The sequence below is a fragment of the Colletes latitarsis genome, chromosome 14, assembly GCF_051014445.1.
Source record: "Colletes latitarsis isolate SP2378_abdomen chromosome 14, iyColLati1, whole genome shotgun sequence".
NCBI classification, from domain to species: Eukaryota; Metazoa; Arthropoda; class Insecta; order Hymenoptera; family Colletidae; genus Colletes; species Colletes latitarsis.
Window position 1 is genome coordinate 18,418,806 of NC_135147.1, and position 16,732 is coordinate 18,435,537.

Genomic DNA, 16,732 nt, shown 5'->3' on the forward strand with positions numbered 1-16,732 from the left:
GAATTTCAGTAACAAAACAGAGTTCTGGATAAGTTAGTCGTGTCTCGAAATTTGTATCCCCTAACAATTAATATTTTACTCGTACTGAAAGATAGAAATTACTTATCGAAAGTAACAACGAAACGATTTTTATCTAACATTTAAAACAGATTAATATACAAAAGAGTATGCTTAGATGTTAAAACGAACCTAAGCATCAGACAAGAGTATCTGTTTATTCAATAATGTTAGAAAGCAATCTGTAATGACTACTGTCTAATTTTACTGTTCTTTCGTTTTAAATTATCTTCACAAAACAAGGACTAGTCTTTTTAATCTTGTGTGGCGTTCGTCTATAATTCGAATAATAAACAAAAATTTCATTCTAATAAATAGATTTGCATCGAAAAAACTGATTTTATGATCTATATTGATTACTAATAGATTCTGAACTTTCAAACCCCTTTCTTTTAACATCATTAATTTTTTGTTTTATTGTGGTTATAAAACGGACCATTAAAAATGAAAGGACCGAAGTGAACTAGTAAAAACCAAGAAAACTGTTTCGATCGTAAGATCGTCGAATTTAGTAACGATGTAACGGGTGTCTCGATAAAAGAAACAACGCAAACGTTTAATCAGAACCTGCGGAAACCACAACTCCAATGGTCATAAAATGGATCATTAAAAAAGGAAGAACCAAAATAAAATACTAAAAACCGAGAAAACTGTTTCGATCGTAAGATCGTCGAATTTAGTAACGATGTAACGGGTGTCTCGATAAAAGAAACGAGGGAAACGTTTAATCAGAACCTGCGGAAACCACAGCGATGCTCATCGCAACATCGCAAACCGTTCGCGCTGAGAAAAGCGAACAGCGTACGATAGCTATGAGGCAGCCTTGGCTCGTGGAACGGTACTGCACCCTCAGGAACAAAGTTATATCGGCTCCTACTACCAAGGGGGAGTGAAAGGGGAGGGGGTGATACGCCACGGCCCGTTCCTGAGGGAGCGACGAAGTTCGGTGATTACCTAGGACTCTCCCAGGAGCCGAGAGTTTCGTACTTCGGCCGTGCGCTGGCTTCAGCAACCTAACAGTCGAGCAAAGTAACTAAGGTTATTCGGAGGTACGCAGGAAGGAGGATAAGGAGAGTTCCGGGGCGGGCCTAAGGGATGCACCGTCGATATCGTGAGCGTCTGCATCAAGATATCCTCAGTTGAGTGATCGTACCCACGAGATTCCTTGCCAGTTTCTGATCGACGGACTAGATCCCCTGGCTGCTTCGAGATTTTCATAATTGGAATCGCAGTCGGAGGTGGTGCACAGCCTCCCTTTTCGTGGGCTGCCTACGACTACTTGTTACGCGCGGCGAGAGATGAAACGAAGTTTCAAACTGTGGCAGATTGATTTCGAAACCTTCCCAGAAGCGATAGATACTTTTCGCGAGACTTTTACCACTCGGGAATACTAAGAAATTTTGTTGTACACCTCCATCTTCTACTTTTAAGCTTCATTTTTAAAGAAGCTCATTGATTAATGGAGATTCTTGAATTAAAAGGGCATCTTCTTCGTAGATCTTCTGTTAGAACTACTTAGAATTAGCACAAATCGAAGGAAACGTTTATCTCGTAAAAATTTGAAAAACTATTTCTTCATTACACCTCATATTACCATCTCAATTTAAAATCAATTTTCAATTCCATAGATACACCATTTACTCTTAAAATACAGTCTAAAGATAGTTTTCCAAACAAAACTACACAAAACGTGAGCAAGATCGATGAATCCCCCCTATTCTTTATGCGAGGACTTGTAGCTCTCTAGGATTAATAACTAAGACAAAATAATGGCATACAAAATTCGCTCTTATGCTTTTAACGATTGATTGTAATTTTTTAAACACTGATCTAAATTACAACAGAGCTACCTGAAGCTAGTAAAATTTTTACAATTAGTATTTTTGTACCATAAAACAACGTAACGTGTCTTTTCACAGAGGAACTTCGTAGTGTCTGAGTTAAACGGTCCCTGCTGACCGCGAGCAAAAAAGACGCGTAATTCTCGTGGGTCCAATTTCCCGCGACTTCAAAGGGTACGAAATATCGTAAGGACAGGACATCGTAATAACCATAATTCAATATGGCTGTTAAGATGGTAGGCGCTTCGAGACGGTCTGGGTTGCGGAGTTCCATGGGGTTGGGAATGGATTCCCCGGACCTTCCTACTCGTTCTCTTCTGTACCCTGCATCCGCGATACAGATGCTATCTAAGAAGAGAATCCGGGGTGTACCATTGTTCTGTACCGAGAGATCTCGATGCTTCAGCCCGACTGCACCGATACTCCTTAAACTTTGGACAAACTTTGTCTTACCGCGAAGTCCTTGTAACAATGGAGACGTATCTGCGTGCCGGGCCATTAAATCCTTTAAACCGAACACATTAAATTTTTACTTAAATCACCGTTGATCACTGTGAAACATTCGAATGTTTTTATATTTATAGAGATTTTAAAACACTGATAATCATAAATATCGTATCTCGAGTAACTTTACATCTTTGAATTATAATTGTTTCGTCAGAAGATTCCATTGATGATGGAAAACGATGATTTTAGAAAGTGGTAGGAAGTAATTTAAATCCACAAGGAACTTCAATTATGCATAAAGAATGTGGCCTTTATCCAAGAAATTGTATCAATAGATATCAACTTTTGACAATAAATTTAAATAATTATCGTAGCAATTTTCTTCGGTTTGTACTCGTTTAGACTATTCTGTATTTCGAATTTCGTACTTCAATACTTGACGAGCTGACAATATGGGATAGAAGTGGAAAACAAGGATGAAATTGCTCACAGAAGGATTTCCGAGATCCGTGTATCAATCATCGTATCCTCCACTTATGCGTTGTTAAACCTCGTCAAGTCTCGTTTGTGATTCTTATTCCCTAATAAGTAGCCAATCTTTTCTCTCTTTTTCCATCCAGGGTAATCAATATTCTCTCAATCTGCAGCTTTCACAGTAATTTCATCGTATTGTACATTCAAGAAGAGTTGTCCAAATTACACATATTTTCTCCGTATTCGTATTAAATTTAAACATCTCGTTCGCTAATAAATGTTATTCACCATCGTCTTTCGCAACAACGTATAGAAAATCAGAGAATTTACATCTTAATAAATACTTAATAAATACAAATCATGTTTCACTTTTCACTATTAATTCTCCGAAATTGAAATTAATATATGACAATTTTCCTTCATTTCAAGAAATTATTATACTTTGGAAAATCAAGATAATTTGAAGTAACTGTACTATTACATGCAATCATTTTCAATAATAAAGACAACCGTGCTTAAAAGCAAAGAAGAGTCTTGCATCATTCTCAGTGAATATTATTTCATTATTTAATTAAACACATTTGCACAATTTAACTTTTTTGCTCAAAGTAATTTGAACTTTAAACTTACTCTGAAGGAACTTTGAAGACCTTTCTAAAATGAAATGGTCGCAAAAGAATTTTCGATTTGAAGACACCACTTTACTAATAATAATTTTTTAAATAGTTCAACCAGATAAAAAGAGCACTTTGAACGTTGCTTTATTAAAAATTATAATACAAATCATACAAATAATAAATGAAGAATTAGACAAACATTGGCAATTCTTAATCACAAATATTAATAGTTAATTGTGACATAAATTGCCACATTTATTCTATTAAGCATTCTATGTGATAGTGCTCCGTAAAAATTTAATAAATTATTACTAACGACTTCAGTATCGTTCTAAAAAGATCATGAGGCACAGAAATATGGAGGTAACTTGATTTCCAAAATTTCTTAACTTTTGTTACTCTCATTCTCAAAAACTCGAGTACGTTACGCCATAATTATACGAGTTATTCTGAATAAAATTCATCAAGCATTCCACTCAATATTAATGTTATTGAAAATAAACTTGATAAAAAACAGAAATACGAATAATTTTCCAACTTTCTCGACTCACGACATATTGCAAAGGGACGACTTAAATCCCAATGAACATACTCTATTATAAAATTAACTTACTCGTATTATAAAATTAATAACGCACGTCCAAACACTCGCATCTCTTCTGCAATACTTCTGTAACACATAAGACGGCCCCTTCCATCAATCGTGTAGCCTTCGAAACGATGGATTCGTCCCCCTCGGAACCGTATCTGGTCGGCCATATTTTTACTCGGTATACTAAGTAGGAGGGTGAAATCGTTTTGATCGCGGAGAAAGCGAGATCCTGGGTGGAGGGTGATGCTGAACGAACGAGCAGAGATGGTGAGGGGTCACCCAATCAACCCCCAGCAAGCCACGTCTTACCCTCTCTACAAAGTTATCTTTCTTGTCCCTGCCCTGAACAGAGTTAGAGAACCCTCGAAATTCTCAACTATTGACCGAAGCACTCCGGACCATTGCTACGATCAATCAGCACTTGCGTTAGTAAGAAAGACGCAATATGAATTTCATAGCCCCCTTAAATCTGTTTAATATAAATACATGAAATTCTGGTAGGTTTAATTGTGAAAGCTTAAGCCATAAAGTATCTGTTTCTAGGGAAATGTCAATGAAAAGTGACATATTGGAAAATATTTGAACTTGCAAATAGATATGCATTTGCTAGATGTTATTATTAAATATTATTTTCTTTTACAGAATATTAAATCAGTACGTAAGTTCATATTTTTAGAGAATTTCTAAAAATTCTCTTCGTTCCATTCTTAGCTTCTTTATTCCATTTGCATAAAAGGACTTCTTTTTTGTTTTCATCTTTATTATTCAATCTTTTTCTTTTAGGAAGTATAGAAAATCAAAATGAGTCATATATAGCATCCAAATGAAGTTCTTAAGTAAAGTTCATTTTTGTAGGAAATTAAATATGCTACGCAACTACCGATGGTTTGAAATTTTGTTGTGACTATGTGGCTTTTAAAATGGCAAACATATGCTAGTATATTAACAACTAAATGAATAATATTTAATATTTACTGATAATATTCTCATTAGACAAGCCAGCAGTATCTATTTGTATGAAATAAATGTCAATACGACAAAATAAAGTGTACTCAATTCTTGTACAGTTATATTAAAATAATAATATTAAAAGTTACAACGATACTACAATAATATACACTAGAATTATGCAAAATTGATTTTACTTTACTTGTTTTGTACACCACAGTTTAGAAAATGCTGCTTCAGGCTGTTCATTCTTACGATTGAACGTTTATTTTTTAAATCGATACATAAACCATCTTTAAAATTGTACGATGCTACAAGGCTAACAGCTGTTTCCAACTACTTTCGAACAGTTTTGACGTAATGCTTTTGATTACGCAGCTGTCGAATTTCCGCAGCTAATCAACACGAGTACCTAAACTCGGAACGATAATACTAAACCCATTGCATCCCCAATGCAACGTTCTCTCGTATAAACTTTCGGTACGCCTCATTTCGATGTATTGCATTTTATTAATTTTGTTAAACGTCAACTTAAAAACTTCTATCGATCGTTTTGGAAATAAAGCATCCATCTAGAATTACTACCATTGTAAGCCTTAAATCTGGTTTTCACTAACACGAAGACACCGACTCTAGACTTAAATCTTTTGTTTCATTTATCGTTTCTGTTACTTTCAAGATTTTTCACGAGTCATCCAAAAATATTTGATGTAATTTTTAATATCTCCTTGCAATGTAATTTTACTGCCTAAAAACAAGTTTTACGTTTACAGTTACTCCATTTAAATACGTCTCTTCTTATGAAAATTCAGAGAAAATTCTACTTCCCAAATGGTATGGTATTCATTTTGTCTCCGGTCTTACGTCTACGAGAAAGTCTGGCAGCTTAATTGAAATTAGTCGCTTTCCGATTCACAGGACTAAGAAACCGTGTTGCTATAAATAGCATATGTAATCATTTTCAGGTCTAAATACGGTGATTCGACGGACCGTCGATAATTCAGGCCTATCTACTTGCGTCTCTAATTTCCTTGATATTCGCATCGAAGGGTCCTTACGGTCGGGAAGCCTAAGGATTCCAGAAATACCTATGTAAAGGCAGAAGCGCCTTCCATGACAGGCCTGCAGGATAGAGTTGTATTAATTTCATATCCCTTCCGCCGTCCAACACGAAGACTACGTTCAATCGTCTATTTATTGCCGACATATCCAATCTCGCGCCGTCTCCACGAGATATCGCCTAGATGCGGAGGAGTGGCAACTGGCTATTAATTTTGATTAGTCTCGTCTAAGGATCCTTGATTGGAGACAAGTTTGCAAATTACACCTGTATCGAAACCTGTATCTTTCGATTCAAAGCCCATATGTACAAAAAGAGGAAAAAACGTCGAAAAAATGAAAAGTGTGCTCGTATCACCTTTCAGTGTTCATACACTGTTCATATTCCATTTACAGTAAATTTCTGATTATCCGGAACCCGAATGTCCGAATAACAGGCATATTTACCCCGACTATTTTTGTTACGGTTATAAATGTTACGAATTATATTTCACACAAACAAAGAAGTTACATGCACCCAGCAATGACATCAATACTAGACAGTTGATAAATAAAGCGTAGAAATTTTATATATTTTATTTTTTATTAATAAATTGTAGTACTACATTAACTACGGTTGTGTTTATTAAAAATCAAAACAGAATTTTTAAGAAAAACCGACTGGGGGTAGGTGTCTTTTGGCGAAAATGAAAAGTTTCAAACCATTCTGGAAAAATTATTTTTAGTTGTGGGAGTCAATTACAATTATTTCTTGTGAATATATATACCCCCGAAATCCTACGTACTTTCAAGAAAAAAATTCTTTTAAACTGAAAATTATAAATGGGAACCTAGGAAAAGAAGTCGAAGAATTTAGAAGCATAGAATAATTTGCAATTTTTCATTTTGGTTATGCAAGTTATTCTCTCCCTATTATACAATATCCCACTATGAATGAAATAAAGAAATACGTTGTTGATTCATTTTTATCGTTGTAAATCGTATTACAAAAAAAATTAGATTTGCGGGGATTGAGGACGTCTCTGAGGGTCGTTAAAGTTTCACAGAAACAAGTTTCTAACTGTTCGATTCCGTGTTGGCAAAATTGGAAAAACTCTATAATTTCTCGTAAATGGCAAATTGCTGGACGTCGATCGAAAAGTACGATTACATGGTTGTTACATGAAATCCAGTCACGCTCGCTCGAAAAGTGCAATATAAATGTAAATGTGAATGTTTATGGGGAGGGGGATAGAAGCACTAAATGTAGAGTGCAGTAATGGTGGGTTTACGAGCTCGGTAGTTTACAAGTGGCTCACGAAGTCACTCGATTCATCGGACAACTTGTGCCTCCGACAGTTTGCATTTTAACTAAAATTTATGTCATCTTAATTGTCACTTCCAATAAAATTATTGCTTCCTGCGTCTTCGACGTATGGGAGTTTATTTTCAACGCTATCCAATATCACTACCAATATTTAGAACGTTTTCGTACAGGTTTATATTTATCAGCACGAACAAATTGAAAAATTATTCAAACTTTCAAATCGTTAGAATTTAGTACATCAGAGAAGTTAAAATATAGAAAAATCATTAACGTATCGTGCAATTCCAAAAATCGTAGAGTAAACTGGTAATAATTATGTGCATATTTAACGTCTTCGAGGACGAATTATTTTGTTTGAAATAAATAAAAACTGAAAACTAATATTGATTCCATACCTCCTACCTATAAGTTTTTTAATTTTGTTGTAACTAATCTAAAATAATTAAAGGAGTACGCGTACATGCTCTATACTTGAACAGGTTAAACACGCAAAATGAGACTCGCGAGAATCGACGAAACGTAAGTAAAAGTAGAGACGTAAACAGTCGAAAGAGGGTACGATCGGCTAACAAATTCACTTCGCCTCGTCCAATTAGTAGTACCTGTGCTGGACACGAGTCTGTTCGAGAAACGGGCCAGAACGTTCTCAGAAACGTCGGGCGAATAAAATCCGCAGCAAGTTGAACGCGACCTATTAACGAAATCGAGTCGATTCCTTGACTGTAGCCGTGGATGCACTCCACGCTGAACCGCGTAAAGGAATTTGCGGTCCAAGTTGCTTTGCTATCCGAGATGGAGAAATCTTCCACCCTATAGCACCCAATCCAGTCCCTTTCCTTCGGTCCCTACCTCCCTCCCGCGCCAGTTTACTTCAGCCCTGATCATCCGTGGCCCCCAGTCACCCCAAGGCTAGTTTCTCCGTAGAACCCTTAAGCTTAACTATCCGCAGAAGTTGGAATCTGTACGTACCTATTCCACGACGTAGCTCTACGAACTCACCCCTTCACGGGGCAGCACCCTTCGTTCGGACTTGGACGAACGCAGCAGTACCGGTTCTGGCTATATTAGTATTGGGAGAGGGGAGCAGAGGTTTCGGATAACCGACGAAAGAATAAAAGGCGAAACGGGAAGCAGTCAAGGCAGGATTTTTCTGTAACAGGTACAAAAAATCAATTTACAGCGTTTGAATAACAAGCTAACAGTTTTAAAGTTCGCAAAAATGAATCCATCTAATTAGGCCTTCTTATAAGTCATGGCAAACTGTGAAACAATAGTATCTTCGTTAAGAATTTTTATCGTTTTTTTCCTTGAAACAACATTCTTCAAATTGGCGTCATAATGTATTGTTGCATAACAAAATTTTTCAGGTAAAAGTTGTGTAGTTTTTAGAGTGAATCTGAACTGTAATCCGTTTTATGTTATTTTGTTTTTTTGTCGAGATATGAAGGTCACTTTCAGTTTTTTAAATAAAATCGTCAATATTTCTACCCATATTTAAATAAAGCGTTATATTGTACATAAATAGTAAGAAACAAGAAAGTGTTTCAGATAAAAATTGCACGGTTTTTAAAGGAACATATTGTGTTCTAATTGGTTTTACGTTATTTTGCTTTTTTATCAAGATACGAAAGACTATTTCTAATATCTCAGTAATTATTTATTTTAGACTCTATTTGATTTATATCAAATACTTATATCAAACTTATAAATTATTTTTTGTACAAGAAAGTGTTTCAGATAAAAATTGGACGATTGATATAAATCAAATAGGGTCTAAAATAAATAATTACTGAGATATTAGAAATAGTCCTTCGTATCTTGATAAAAAAACAAAATAACGTAAAACCGATTAGAATACTATTTGTCCGTTTAAAAACCGTGCAATTTTTATCTGAAACACTTTTTTGTACAACAAATAATTAATGAGTTATTTGAAATCGTCATGTTACGAAACTCGCCCTGTATATTTCTCCAGAGACTGAACTTAAAACTGTAAATTTAATTTGTATTTATGTTTTCTTTGATCTAAAACCTATTTAATTTTTGGAAAATTGTTTAATTTCTATAATAGAAAGTCACGAAAGACGCAAACAGGGGTTATACAGGGTGTTGGACCAGCCCCGGGAAAAATTTTAATGGGAGATTCCAGAGGCCAAAATAAGACGAAAATCAAGAATACTAATTTGTTGATGGAGGCTTCGTTAAAAGGTTATTAATGTTTAAAGTTCCGCCCGTACTGAATTTTTTTCTAGAAAGTGGGTAGGATTTCGAGGGTATGTGTATTCACCAAAAATTATTGTAATTGACCCCCGGAACTGAAAATAATTTTTTTAGAACGATTTGAAATTTTTTAATTTTATTAAAAAATTTGTCCACCTACTCGAATTTTTTTCTCGAAAGTGCGTAGGATTTCGGAGGTATGTCTATTGACCAAAAATGATAGTAATTGACCCCTACAACTGAAAATAATTTTTTTAGAACGATTTGAAATTTTTTAATTTCGCCGAAAAATTTAGGCACCCTACCCCCTGTCGATTTTTCTTGAAAATTCGTTTTTCATTTTTAATAAATTTGTTTGACGCCCTACAGAAAAGTTGTCTAATACTTTTTTGTAGGTACCCATGAGCTCTACTTCAGAAAAAAGTTTCATTGAAATATATTCACAATTGTAGGAGTTATGGCTGTTTGAAAATTGGACCATTTTTATGGGGTTTTTCTCATTTTGCGGGGACAAGGACCAACTTTTCGGATATTTTTACAATTTGTACATATTCTCCGTCAAAATACGCGTAGTTTGCTTTTTTAAACATTAAAATCGTCCAATCCGATCAGAAGTTATGACATTTTAAAGATTCGCATGAAAATTCGGGAAAGCATTTCTAGCTTCACATTAGATTTTCGGTAAAGAATTTTTTTCTCGAAAGTGCGTAGGATTTCGGGGGTATGTCTAATAACTAAAAATGATTGTAATTGATCCCTCTAATTGAATATAATTTTTTTAGTATGATTTGAAATTTTTTAATTTCGTCTAAAAATATCAGTACCTTCTCGAATTTTTTTCTCGAAAGTAGGTAAAATTTCAAGGGTATGTCTGTTCACCAAAAATGCTTGTAATTGACCCCTGTAACTAAATATAATTTTTTTAGTATGGTTTGAAATTTTTTAATTTAATTTTTTAATAACTTTTTAATGAAGCCTCCGTCAAGAAATTGATATTCTTAATTTTTGTCTTATTTTGGCCCCTAGAATCTTCCATTAAAATTTGTCCCAGGGTCGGCCGAACACCCTGTATAATTAAAACAATTGTTTTTTATAATTTAACGGTGTTTCCTTCTACCGCCAAACAAAGTTCAAGCCAAATTAACGATAATGTTTTTCTTCAAGTATTCGAGGTATGTGAATTAAGATTGAATTAAGATTGACACTAATTGCCTTGTCAATTAAACCCCCCCCCCCCCCTTGAGCTCTTCTAGATACGCCACTGACAAAAAACTAGCTAATCTCTTGCAAAATGAGAGTTGTAACGTTCATCTTGCTCGAGCGTGTCAGCGCGCGAGTTTGAATTTATTCCGGTTTCAATAATGTCGTATCGATCAACATAACTAGACTCTCGAAACCTGTTAGATCGGATCTTAAAATGCATTTCCTGCTAAAGTGCTCAAAGACTAAGTTTACTACTCGAGTAAGACATGTACAATTTTTTCTACGAGTAGTATAAGCAAACAAAATAATTTAGGGTGACACTTGTTGAAGAAAAAGATTTTGTCGAGGGTCTAATTTAGTATTTTATTGCTTAAAATGCAGATATTGGTAAAAGTATACTAATAAATGTTGAGGAACATATTCTCTGTTCAAAATTGTTCCATATAAATAAATTATAAATTCACTAAAGCATGACGGATTTTCACTTAAATCTGGATATAAAAAAATGTTCTGACACGACAGTGAGCGACAGTCGTATTTATATCCCCAAATCCACTTAAAAAAGAATTCAAAATGCATTTTTAATTACCACCCCATTCACTTAACGAAAACCTAAAAGTTTCGTAGTCGCGTCGACGCAGCGACATTGAAGGGCTGCTCCTCCGAGAATACCAAAATGGTCGAACAATTTCCGCAGAGCAAAAGGATACGCGAAGGGTGAATGGAAGATCGGGGGGGTAATATTGATTCTACGTAAGATTGCCGCGGGCAAATCTTGGAAATCGAGATTGAAGCGCAGAGACGTATTAGCGACGAAATGAATCTGGTCGAGGAGAGCGAAAAAGAAGGAGAGAGGAAGGTCAACGATCGAACCCACTCCCAAAGATGATCAAAACTTCCCCGAAGGTGGGGCACTTGGAACACGAAGTTGTCGGAAATCCCACGTCATCGAGAAATTATGGATGCCGATTGCTACATCGATCCAGCAATTTCACGGAGACCGCCAATTTCCCCGTGATCTTCGTTCCCCGTTACTGACGGTCTGATATTAATTAACCTTAAGCTACGAGAGCCCGCGAGATTCGAGACTTGCGCGAACAGGGGTCCTTCGGGAGACGCCTTGGAAACGTACTTAAACAGTTAGCGATTTAAACGTTTACGCACGTTCCAAGGGCCACGAAGCAAATGCTGTGCAAAAGGAAAACTAAATACCATCGTGGAAACGAATACGGAGCAAAAAATTTTAATAAGCAACCAGATTTTTGCGAAAAAAGCATTAACAAAGAAAACAACCCCTATCGATTTTAATGACATTTGGCTGAGCTGTACATTCGTATCTACGATAAACGTGACCGTAGTTATACACTAGGATGGTCTTTATTTTTCAACTTCTGATTTTTTGTCGTGCTACCCTTCTAACTTGTGATAAGGTCAGTTGCCCTAATTTGGAACACCGCTATATTAAAGCGTTACCCTTTTGCTACTACATATATTTTATATATGTAAACACACATGAACAATAACTAATAAACTTTATTAAACTTGACAAAATAATATACGTGTTAACGTGGTGACCCTACTAGGTAAGAAAATGATATATGCAAAATTTCGTAGTGATTGAAATGTATAATATACGATGTATACTAGAGTGGTCCTTAGCTATAGAGGACAAAATTTGTTTTTCATGTTTTATTTGTGCTACCCCTCCCCCCCAAACTATTACATTTAGTGAGTAAATGATGTGTGCACAATTTCAAAGTGATTGCATAACGAGAACCCATGCTGCATTTGAATTGAAGTTTTATACTTTTAATATAATTGTGTGCTACTATTTCAGAAGCAGTACTAATTTTTTGATAAAAGAATAATTTCCCATGGGAATAATTTTAATGGGAGATTCTAGAGGCCAAAATAAGACGAAAATCAAGAATATCAATTTGTTGATTGAGGCTCCATTAAAAAGTTATTAAAAAATTAAATTAAAAAATTTTAAATCGTTCATGGAAAAATTCTTTTCGGTTGCGGGGGTCAATAACAATAAGTTTTGGTCATTACACATACCCTCGAAATCCTACCCACTTTCGAGAAAAAAATTCCTTACCGAAAATATAATTTCTGGCCAGAAATGTCTGCCCGAATTTTTATGCGAATCTTTAAAACGTCATAACTTCTGAACGGATTGGACGATTTTAATGTTTAAAAAAGCAAACTACGCGTATTTTGGTGGAGAATATATACAAATCGCAAAAATATTCGAAAAATTGGTCCTTGACCTCGCAAAGTGAGAAAAACCCCATAAAAATGGTCCAATTTTCAAACAGCCATAACTCCTACAATAGTGAATATATTTCAATGAAACTTTTTTCTGAAATAGAACTCATGGGTACCTACAAAAAAGTATTAGACAACTTTTCTGTAGGGCGTCAAACAAAATTATTAAAAATGAAAAACGAATTTTTAAGAAAAATCGACAGGGGGTAGGTGCCTAAATTTTTCGGCGAAATTAAAAAATTTCAAATCCTTCTAAAAAAATTATTTTCCGTTCCGAGGGTCAATTACAATAATTTTTGGTGAATAGACACACCCTCGAAATCCTGCCCACTTTCGAGAAAAAAATTCTTTACCGAAAATATACTGTGTGACCGGAATTGTTTCTATAACTTTTTAACGAAGCCTCAATCAACAAATTAGTATCCTTGATTTTCGTCTTATTTTGGCCTCTAGAATGTCCCATTACAATTTGTCCCTGGGATGGCCGATCACTCTGTATAATAATTACATTAAGTCATAATTTTTAAAAATTCATCAAAATATTTTGGTTTTTTTCAGGGGAGTCACAACATACAGTCCAGTTTTTATTTACAAAATTTTATTATTTGATGTTATCTTATAATTATACAAGAAACTATCAATTTGTATTGTAAATATTTATAGATTATAAACGAAATACTATTAAAACTTTAAAAAACTTAGCATAAATATAATCTATTATAAATTAACTTGTTATATGTTTATTATACATTTGTTATTCTACGTCAATTTTTTAAGGTACATTTAATTGTATCAGGGTAACATCGAAGGTATTCTTCTAATATTTCTAATATATCTATACTATTCATTTTCTTCATCTTTTGTTAATGATCTATCTATCTATAATGTATCTTTATTGATTAATTGTTCTAACGGAGAAGAAAATTAAAGCAAAAACAAAGGAAAAACCTCTCTTTTGTATAATATTCCATTCTAAGGCAATACTAATGCTCGAATAAAAATTGATTCATTCGTCAAATTACAACTTTTGGCCCCGTTTTTTGTAAGCAACCACTGTAATGAAAAATTTGTCAAACAACAAAAGATTAAAAATTGAAAAATAAGGACCACCCTAATACGCATGCATTTCTAAACCATCCTCTATGTAAAAGAAATCACAATATTTGAAGATCCCTTATATTTTTGTCGCACGTTTTAACAAGAGATCAAGAGTTCTGGGAATCCCAAACGACCTGAAAATATTTAATGTCCGCTTCGAACGGTTTAAGGAAATTAAGCGTAGCATGTTGTACGTCCTTTAGATGGTCTTCGCGCTGATTGGGGAATCTCTAATGTTATTAGGCCGCGGTTTTCGACCGGCCGTTGCGTCGTTTTGCCATCGAAGGTCGGAGCAAGCGCCGAAGATTAGTAAGATTAACCAAGATCCTCCTTCCCCGTGGCTTCACGTGCTCTTAGAAGGGCGTAAGTCCCACAAAGGAGCACGATTCGTGGCTACGTCCTCTGCTCCTCTGTTGCTCCAGATTCCCCTGGCATTCGGGACAAACCGGTCCCGGTCTATCTCGCAGGACAACTTTATGGCTTGCTGCGAATTTGCCCTCTTCCTCCCTATTTGTCCCTTCTCTATTGAGTTTAATTGCGTCTTATCTGACCGGTGCCCGCGGAGAATTCGCTGGCGCGTTTCTCCAGATGCGCGTTGACAAATTTTTCATTAGAGTGCTCGCCTCCTTACACAATGTGGACCGAAACCGATAAAACCGGTCCACGAATCGCGATCTTACGAACAAATGAATTTTTCTACGGGCATTAGTATCGTCTCAGAATGAAATATTATACAAACGAGAGAGTTTTCCTTCTCTTCTTCAATTAACACATTAACGACGGGGCATTTTTATTAAAACTTTATACGACGGGTGATTTTAATGATACAGAATTCCTTCAACATGTGTATACTAAATATGTGATAAGTATTTTTGTAATTAATATATTTCATTGATATTTTCAGGAGTCATATGTAGGTAATATTGGGATTCTTTTTCTTGTGTTATTGGAGAAATTACTAGAAAGATACACACTTGTCATAAAACGAGAATACTCGTTTCCCGTCGGTAACGTATATTTCAATAAAACGAGAATTCTCGTTTCCCGTCGGTAATGTGTTAATCAACATAGATACATGTAACGAAATTTATACTAAATGAAATAGAAAAAAGAAAAGTATATCACAGACACTGCATTGTACATTTATTGAATGGTATAAACTTATTTCTTTTTTTCGTTACGCCTGTGCTACCTTTGTGGCTGAGGGTGCTCATTAGGGTGATCTTTAGTTTTTTATCTTTTGATTTTTTATCGTGCTACCCTTCTAAATTGTGATACTAGGTAAGATATATGTATGAAAAATTTCATAGTGATTGAATAACGGGAACCCATACTGTATTTAAGTTAAAGTTTCAAAATTATAGTAATTTCAGGTTAATATAGGACATAATTATGCTTCGATATTTTAAAAGTACGTATGACTGTTTTTTTTTAATAAAACTAACAATAAGTCAAATAGGTCTGTGTAAATTTGATGAGCATTTATGGTATTTTGAAAAGTTTGAAAAAATTGACGTAGAGTAACAAATGTATAACAAATTAATAAGCTTTATTAATTAGGCTACATTTACATTAAGTTTTTTTAAGTTTTAATACTATTTAGTTTATTACAGTATAAATATTTAGAATTCCAATTGATAGTTTCTTATACAGGGTGTTCGGCCACCCCTGGAAAAAATTTTAATGGGGGATTCTAGAGGCCAAAATAAGATGAAAATCAAGAATACCAATTTGTTAATGAAAGCTTCATTAAACAGTTATTAATGTTTAAAGTTCCGCTCGTACTGAATTTTTTTCTCGAAAATGCGTAGGATTTCGAGGCTATGTGTAATGACCAAAAATGATTATAATTGACCCCTGCAACTGAAAATAATTTTTTTAGAGCGATTTAAAACTTTTTAATTTTGTCGAAAAATTTAGGCACCTACTCGAATTTTTTTCTCGATAATGGGTAGGATTTCGTGTATGTGTCTATTCACCAAAAATGATTGTAATTGACCCCCGCAACCGAAAATAATTTTTTCAGAATTAATTAAAAATTTTTTTTTTCGTCGAAAAATTTAGGCACCTACCCCCTGTCGATTTTTCTTAAAAATTCCTTTCTCATTTTTAGTAATTTTGTTTGACGCCCTACAGAAAAGTTGTTTAATACTTTTTTGTAGGTACCCATGAGCTCTACTTCAGAAAAAAGTTTCATTGAAATATATTCACAATTGTAGGAGTTATGGCTGTTTGAAAATTGGACCATTTTTATGAGGTTTTTCTCATTTTGCGGGGACAAGGACCAACTTTTCGAATATTTTTGCGATTTGTACATATTCTCCATCAAAATACGCGTAGTTTGCTTTTTTAAACATTAAAATCGTCCAATCTGTTCAGAAGTTATGACGTTTTAAAGATTCGCATGAAAATTCGGGCAGACATTTCTGGCCAGAAATTATATTTTCGGTAAGGAATTTTTTTCTCGAAACTGAGTAGGATTTCGGGGGTATGTCTGTTGACCAAAAATGCTTGCAATTGACCCCTGCAACTAAAAATAATTTTTCCAAGACGTTTCGAAAGTCTTTTTTTTCACCCAAAACTTTCAACACTTACTCGA